The 9,089-nt window shown below is 40.5% G+C and overlaps 1 long non-coding RNA gene across 1 annotated transcript; it reads right to left on the bottom strand.

Annotated features, from left to right (window-relative positions):
• Positions 1-6,581: 6,581 nt before the first annotated feature.
• On the bottom strand, positions 6,582-7,472 carry LOC120991773. The gene is made up of 4 exons (XR_005776804.1): positions 7,452-7,472; positions 7,203-7,250; positions 6,815-6,889; positions 6,582-6,643 (listed from the first exon to the last, which is right to left on the bottom strand). It is a non-coding gene; the product is annotated as an uncharacterized LOC120991773 (long non-coding RNA).
• Between the last annotated feature and the right edge of the window lie 1,617 nt (positions 7,473-9,089).

Here is a 9,089-nt window from a genome sequence, read left to right as displayed (position 1 = left end):
AAGAAGGTGTCTGTATATTTAATTCAATTGGCGCTGTACAATAGTTTTGTTCTCTACAGTAAGGCTGGGAGAACAGGATCCTTCCTCAAATTCCAGGAAGAGATCATTGAGAACCTCCTTTATCCAGGAGGTTCCGTGGCCCCATCCACCAGTGTAGTTAGCCGTCTACACGAGCGACATTTCCCCAGTGTCGTTCCTGGTACCTCAACCCAACCGTCACCCCAAAAAAGATGTTGTGTCTGTAGCAGGAGTGGAATAAGGCGTGACACCCGCTATTTCTGTTCTGACTGTCCTGACCACCCTGCCCTATGCTTTGGAGAGTGTTTCCGGAAGTACCACACACAGGTACACCTAGCATAGGGATCACATCTCACAGGACAGGCACACAGGGCTATTAGGGCCCTTTTACTCACAGCTGCTGCAAACCTCTCCTTTCACCTGGGATAAAGTGCATAACGTACTTCGCCACATCTTTGGGCGATTTGCGCTTTGCACATTGTCCCATGGGGAAGGAGAGGTTTGTTCTATAAAGGTAAAAAAAACTAAACAAAAAAAAAATACCGGTAAGTATAAAAGTTAACGTTCAGTTAAAAAAGTTAAAAAAAGTTTATATGTTCTGTTCAAAAGTTAATAAAATTGTTGTGTTGCGGCCTGGTTTTTTCTTTTTTGTTTTGTTTTTTTTACCTTCCAGGTGGACCAACCGATCGACTAGCTGCAGCACTGATGTGCATTCGGACAGAAGCATTGCGCTGCTGTCAGATTACACGCAAGTCGGTGTATGCGGCGCTGCAAGACGAGATTTCTCCTCTGCAGTAAAAGATACGTTTGCCGAGGCATATGAGCTGAGGAGGTGGCGGTGTTCATATACTTTGGCAAACACTTTGTATATATAAAAAAAAAATCCCGGCAATGATTTATTCATCCACATCGATTGATGTGAATGGAGAAATCTGGTTTGCCAGGGCATACGAGCTAAGTGGGTATGGATGTTGGGCGGAGCTCCTATGTCCTGGCAGACGCCTTTCCCCTCCTTTTTCTTTTTTTGGCAGAGATTTTTTCATCCACATTGATCGATGCGAATTAATAAATCTTTGCCGTTCATTTTTTTCTTTCAGCCCAGAGGCTGAACGAAAAAAAAAATAATATCATTACCCGTATGCTCAATATAAGGAGAATAGCAGAAACTCCTAATGCTGGGCATACATGTAATGATTGCGGAGACCCTCAAATGCCAGGGCAGTACAAACACCCCACAAATAACACCATTTTGGAAAGAAGACACCCCAAGGTATTCGCTGAGGGGCATATTGAGTCCATAAAAGATTGAAATTTTTGTCCCAAGTTAGCGGAAAGGGAGACTTTGTGAGAAAAAAATCAAAAAATCAATTTCCGCTAACTTGTGCCCAAAAAATTTTTTTCTATGAACTCGCCATGCCCCTCATTGAATACCTTGGGGTGTCTTCTTTCCAAAATGGGGTCACATGTGGGGTATTTATACTGCCCTGGCATTTTAGGGGCCCCAAAGCGTGAGAAGAAGTCTGGTATCCAAATGTCTAAAAATGCCCTCCTAAAAGGAATTTGGGCCCAAATGTGTGGTAAGTAGGTAAATGACCTGTGAAATCCGAAAGGTGCTCTTTGGAATGTGGGCCCCTTTGCCCACCTAGGCTGCAAAAAAGTGTCACACATGTGGTATCTCCGTATTCAGGAGAAGTTGGGGAATGTGTTTTGCGGTGTCATTTTGCATATACCCATGCTGGGTGAGATAAATATCTTGGTCAAATGCCAACTTTGTATAAAAAAATGGGAAAAGTATAACTACCCCACAAGTGACCCCATTTTGGAAAGAAGACACCCCAAGGTATTCGCTGATGGGCATAGTGAGTTCATGGAAGATTTTATTTTTTGTCACAAGTTAGTGGAATATGAGACTTTGTAAGAAAAAAAAAAAAAATCATCATTTTCCACTAACTTGTGACAAAAAATAAAAACTTCTAGGAACTCGCCATGCCCCTCACGGAATACCTTGGGGTGTCTTCTTTCCAAAATGGGGTCACTTGTGGGGTAGTTATACTGCCCTGGCATTCTAGGGGCCCAAATGTGTGGTAAGGAGTTTGAAATCAAATTCTGTAAAAATGGGTGAGAGATATATCTTGGCAAAAGACAACTTTTCCCATTTTTTTATACAAAGTTGGCATTTGACCAAGATATTTATCTCACCCAGCATGGGTATATGTAAAATGACACCCCAAAACACATTCCCCAACTTCTCCTGAATACGGAGATACCACATGTGTGACACTTTTTTGCAGCCTAGGTGGGCAAAGGGGCCCACATTCCAAAGAGCACCTTTCGGATTTCACCAGCCATTTTTTACATAATTTGATTTCAAACTCCACACATTTGGGCCCCTAGAATGCCAGGGCAGTATAACTACCCCACAAGTGACCCCATTTTGGAAAGAAGACACCCCAAGGTATTCGCTGATGGGCATAGTGAGTTCATGGAAGTTTTTATTTTTTGTCACAAGTTAGTGGAATATGAGACTTTGTAAGAAAAAAAAAAAAAATCATCATTTTCCACTAACTTGTGACAAAAAATAAAAAGTTCTATGAACTCACTATGCCCATCAGTGAATACCTTAGGGTGTCTACTTTCCGAAATGGGGTCATTTGTGGGGTGTTTGTACTGTCTGGGCATTGTGGAACCTCAGGAAACATGACAGGTGCTCAGAAAGTCAGAGCTGCTTCAAAAAGCGGAAATTCACATTTTTGTACCATAGTTTGTAAACGCTATAACTTTTACCCAAACCATTTTTTTTTTACCCAAACATTTTTTTTTTATCAAAGACATGTAGAACAATAAATTTAGAGCAAAATTTATATATGGATCTCGTTTTTTTTGCTAAATTTTTCAACTGAAAGTGAAAAATGTCATTTTTTTGCAAAAAAATCGTTAAATTTTGATTAATAACAAAAAAAGTTAAAATGTCAGCAGCAATGAAATACCACCAAATGAAAGCTCTATTAGTGAGAAGAAAAGGAGGTAAAATTCATTTGGGTGGTAAGTTGCATGACCGAGCAATAAACGGTGAAAGTAGTGTAGGTCAGAAGTGTAAAAAGTGGCCTGGTCTTTCAGGGTGTTTAAGCACTGGGGGCTGAGGTGGTTAATGATTGTTTATAAGGTCAGGGATAAGGAGCCTGTCAGCTCCCTGCCTGACAGAGCAGAGAGTAAGTAAAGATCATTTCTTTCAGGTAGTAGAACTCAAAGCTGTGCAGGTAAAAAGGCTCAACATTTTTATTGAAGACCAATTGAAAAATAGATTTTTAGCTCAAAAGCACAATACAATAATACAAAAAAATACTTCCAAAAGTGTACAGAGCCATTAACCTGTAAATATGGGATATGACTGATACTATGACTATAACTGTAGCGATGCATGATACATAGTTGCCACTGTCCTAAAATTTGACTGGACTGTCCCTGAAGTCCTGGCAAATTGGGCTGACCCAGGCCATAAATGGATGGGTAAGTATGGCGATATGACAGGTGCTATAGCTGTATATACATGAGAATTGTCAGTAAATATGATATGACTGGTACTAGAAGAAATGTATACAGTATGGCCATTTCTGCCATTACAGACTATTTATTACAGGCCTCGACTGCTGCTACTGGACTTTCTAGGCTGCCCCTGCTGCATTCAGCCCACCACTGTTTTACTCTATGCCTTGCAGGGGATGCCAGGCAACCCAGCGCTCAGTGATATCCTCCCTTCTCCTTCTCTTTCCCATGCAGGTATCATATCCAGCAGGTCCCTAGAATGTACTGAATGGAAGGCCACCTATTCCTGAAGTGCAGCGGGCTCCGCCTGCTCAAACAATTTTAGATTTTGCTGCCCCCTTGCTGGCATTAGAATTAGCAAGCAGTTGGAGGATGAAGCAGCTGCCAAAGAGGATCTCTAGTCCTCCAGAAGTAGGAGGAGGGAAGGAGAAGATGGCAGTACCAGAAGGACAGGACAGAGCAAGAGTGAAAAATGGAAAGATAGCAAACCCATGGCACAAAGTAACCACCAAGTAAGTAGTGCCCGTCACACAGCATTGTTTATAAAAACTCATGCCAAAGAATTTGGAAGAGAGGGTACGTAATGGGCCCAGGAGCTGTGCATGGTTCATACATGGTGGTGTCAGCCAATCTGAATGGTTAGACAGAATATGGGGGGCTCCACCTTTTTCCTCCAGCAAAGGTCACACCCTAGGCCCTTTAATCTGGAAGGGTCCAAAAGGTCCACATGTCCCATATGAGTAGACCAGTGCTGTAAACCAAACATGATAGTTCAAGGCCCTGTTAAGTATTTTACATTGGAGCCCAGGAGCTTGAAGTTAGTCATCTAGATTTAGGGCTCATGCACACGATCGTATGTATTTTGTTAACTGCAAAACACGGATGCGCAAAAAAAAACGGATGACACCTGTGTGACATCCGTGTGACATCCGTATTTTTTGAGAATTCATTGTAAGAATGCATGTCCTTGTCCGCCATTGTAACAATGCCTGTCCTTGCGGAATGGACTTGCAGACATTTAGATACTGAATGCACACAGAGTAATTTAGTTTTTTTTTCCGGGCCCATTGAAATGAATGGTTCTGCATTAAGGCCACAAAAAAAAAAGGAACCGACACGGACAAAAAATACGTTCATGTGCATGAGCCCTTAGAGAGGTTTTCTAATAAAGACATGTTTCCGCTTAGTCAAACCATAAGTTATATGACTATAGATCTTGAAACTGGCGCAGGTGACAAGAATAACAAGAAGAGACCCCATCCTCCTGGTCTTTCTCCGATATAGTCTCTATAGTTCTTATCTGATATATAGGCAGGTAAGGAATGGGAAATTAAATGCTGCAGTTAAGATTTTTTGTATATTTTAATATTTTTTATTTTTTAAGGAAAAAGGGGAGGGAAGAAAAGGGGAAGGGGAAGATCATTTTTTATTTTTTGGGAAACATTTTTTATTTTTTTTATTTTTTTATGGAGGGGGATTAGGGAGAGAAAGGGAATGGAGAAATGGGGAAGGGAAGTTTTTTTTAAAGTTTTTTTGTTTTTGGGGAAGGGTTAAAATTTTCAGTTTTTTTTTTTTTCCTGGCAGGTGGCAGTACAGGATGGTGCTTGACGGTTCGCCTTCACACTGGCTCTTTTTCCAGAGGCTCTCTAGATTTCATTTTCCTCCAGAACATGCAGAAGCTGAAAAAAGAAAATCAGTTATTTGATATTTGCTACTTACATGTCCGCTCTGAGTGAAATGTGTGCACAGATCCTCCAATGTTTTTTCTTACATTAGCTGCTTATCAGTCCACTGACATTATATCATGTCTGGCCTTGTAATATGCGCCAAATTTATCATGAAGCGTTCAGTATTGTGATAAATCTGGAGCATCCAGTGACTGCCTGGACTAAGTTTACACTGTGTAATGTGTAATATTTATCTAAAATACTACGCCTGTTCCACAGAGTATCTTATAGATGCTACCTACCATATGCCAGCGATCAGCATGATGGTGACGGAGCCGGCCACAGATATTGCTATGAGGGAAGCATTGTTGTTCTGTAGCTCCTCTAGAAGTGGCGGCTCAGGCGCTGTGATGTCAAGCACATCAGGAAGTGTAGGGCGAGGACGGTATATTTTTGTCGCCTGTTCCGATTCGCTGATAACTAAATGAAGAAAACAATTACATTAATAGTTAATTCCATGAAGAGAACGATAATGACATTGTAGTGCATCTTATACATGAAATAACATGAAATATATGTCAGAATATCAGAATCGTCTGCATCATGGAGGCTCAGAAGCACTGTCAAAACCAAAAGTGGCTCCAAAATACAGAAATGGCTAAAATCTTTCCATTATAGGTTTTTTCCTTACAAATACTAATGTAAAATAACCCCACATTATAGGTGACAATTCAGATTTTCAGAACTAGATCATTTCTCACTAATTATCACCCACAAGTAGATATGAATCCCGTGTATACTAATATTACCACTCAGTATAGTGCCAGTAATAATATGTCCTTACCTGCCACGTTATAGGTGATCTTACTCACTGGCACCTCAGAGTCCAGGATGGTGGTACACGTGTACCGTCCAGAGTGCTCCTTCTGTACGCCCTTGATCACTAGATAGGGCTCCCGGGTGATTTTGGGATTGTGTTCATGAGGCTATAGAAAAAATATGGAGAATTATTAGAGCCCCAGATATCACAACTATTTATGATATAATATTTGTAATTTATCATAGTCATATCATTAAGACAAAAATTTAGAAAATGACTGATGAAAATTTGCTGACATGACAGAAAGTCTGATTTTAGACCATATTGAGCAGCCTGGTGATGATATTGGGTAAAAGGACTTTCTGCTAAGTGGTTTTTGAGTAATGAAAGGAATAAGTTTGGGAAGCACTGCCTTAACATTATGGTCGTATAACTCAAACTGAACAATCTCCCAATTTTACCCCTATTTTCCTGGAAATCTGCATTGTACTTACCAGGGTGAACACGTTGTTATAGGAGTCCTCCAGCCTCGTGTACCATTCAAAAGTACAGTCCAGAATTAGTTCTTCATATTCTGGGATTTTTATATTTATCTCTAGAAAAACAGGAAAATGAAAGAAGATATTATAGAAGTAATTGTGTAGATATTCTGTCCTACATTTAGGGGTTGTCTCAATAACACGTCTCCTTCTATAAGACCTAATAGGAAATATGGGCATCATAGAGGAGACTGATAGTAACTGGTTATATTCTGCTATCTCCTCACCTCCACAGTTTACAGTCTCTGCCAGGTGAGACTTGTGATCTTTACATGGAGAGCAGGACCGTCCAGTTTTCAGATCTGAGAAAAGAAGAAAGAAATGAAATGTGAGCCAAGCATTAAAGACACTTATAATATTAGAATAAATATGATAATCATGTGCTGGTATCTATCAACCCTCTGTCACCTGCACATGGACAGTATACTGTACAGGCAATCACACTTCTAGCATGCTTATGGACTGAATCATATTAATTTAAATATCCTCCTGCTTTGGGAAGTCTGGTGTATACCAGTGACTGGTATATTTAGTGTACGGTGAGGATTTGGGGTCCTATATATTTACTAATGTACTATATGAATGTAGATGTAAGAATAGAAACTTCTACTTTACCGAAACATCTGTTGGAGGTGCATAGGCAGCTGCATCTCTCCAAGTAGTCTGTGAAAAGAGGAGACATCATATAATAGTCAGCGAGTGCTGTGTAAAGTGCCTATGTAGTGCTGCTCACCTCTGGATAATAGGCACAGTACCCACAGTTTACACATAGTTTACACACACTAGTGGGAAAGGTCCATTGGCATGCATTATTATAGTGTAATTATAGTTCCTCTGGCCTATGATAGAAATATTATACTGTACCTTGATTTTTTGGAGGCCCCCCGGCACAGACAACCTTCTCCTCGGCGCAGGTCTGACAGTTGGTGTAGGTTTGCACCATTAATCCTGGGGAAATGCACTTGTGTTATAACCTTCCAATCTTATAGAAAATAATAATGACAAGAAGCTGAATCTGGTATAAAATGTACTTACCACAGCTGTCTGCACCTGAGGAATGGAGAAGAAAGAAGACATTACTGACCGTTCTCATTGTCAGACTCAGAAACCTCTAATCTCTGGGTCTCCTTATTATTACATGATGTCAGTGTCTCTGTGTTCGTCACTTTGTTTTCTAGATTTCCATTGACAGAAATCTCTGATCTGCCCCAGAACGGTCCGGGCCTCTATAGAACGCAGCAGCTCCTAGTGCAAACATTCCTGGCAGCCAATCAGACGCCTGCTTCCATATGTCGAGTACAGGGTAGGAGATAACAGCAGTGATCTGACTGGTGGCTGTGGGGATCTCTAGTTTGGGTCTACATTACTATTACTACAAGAGGCCTGTGTGTGTGTAATACATTTATATGTCATATTATAGCAGGTGTTCTATCTAGAAGAACTCACCTTGTTTATTTGGGCACCTTCCTAAAAGTGAGAAATGAAGAAATGCAGAATTACTAATAGAAAACAATAGAGAACAGAAATCCCCTGTATATGAGGGCTCTATCTATAACACTGCAATAATACAAAAGACAACTGCACGCATAGCAATTCCCAGTATAGAACATTTTATTACAATCGCTCCCTCCTGTCACTAGGCTGTAGGGAAAGGTAAACAAGCTGAAAACATCCTCTCTGACAACCTACCAGACACGGAGAAGATAAGTACAATGGTAGACAGAAGAAGATTCCACTTACGTTGGTTTGAGTCCTGGACGATAACCTTGAGCTTTTCTTTGAGTCGCTGGAAATGGAGTCCAATGATGTGAAGAAGCTGGATCTCTAAGATTATAAAGAGGAGAAGAATGAGAGTCCGATCCCCTTATCTATTAGTCTGAGCCCCCAACACACTAATTCCTAATAATAAGAGAAGTACAAATGCCACCTACATATAAAGTATTTTACTTACCCTTAAAACCTATATCCTGGATGACGTCCACAGATTTTTTATATTCAGACGCAATTTCGGATATAGCATATTTATCTGGAAGGAAAATAATGGTACAATCATTATCTATCTATCATGGCTCTATCTAGAGATTACGTAAAATAGAAATAATAGTAATAATACAATTACCCAGTATCCCGACTTCATCCTCAAGGTAGTTCAGGACTTTTTTCTCTGCGGCTTTGGCAAACCGCTTGATGTTCACATAGGCTTCTATGGAGTCAATGTCATCGACTTGGCTTTTGATAAAGGTGTTGAATTCTTCCATAGCCATTTTCCCTCTGGAGTCGCATGGTATGCAACAGAGAGACTGTCCGATGAAGACAGATGTTACGACCAGTAGAAGCCACATGGTCTGGGTAGAACCAGTCATTTTTCGTAAAATCGCTTCCTATAGCAAATAATCGCTAAGGACGCAAGAGAGCAGAACTATGTCCCACTGAGAAGACAACAGCACTGCACAGGTTACAGCATCAGGCGCCGGGTTAAGGGACAATGTCTTTATGACATCA

Source organism: Bufo bufo, chromosome 2 (assembly GCF_905171765.1).
Source record: "Bufo bufo chromosome 2, aBufBuf1.1, whole genome shotgun sequence".
Taxonomy (NCBI): Eukaryota; Metazoa; Chordata; class Amphibia; order Anura; family Bufonidae; genus Bufo; species Bufo bufo.
Note: the sequence above shows the minus strand (reverse complement) of the source record. Positions and strands in the feature narration are given on the sequence as shown.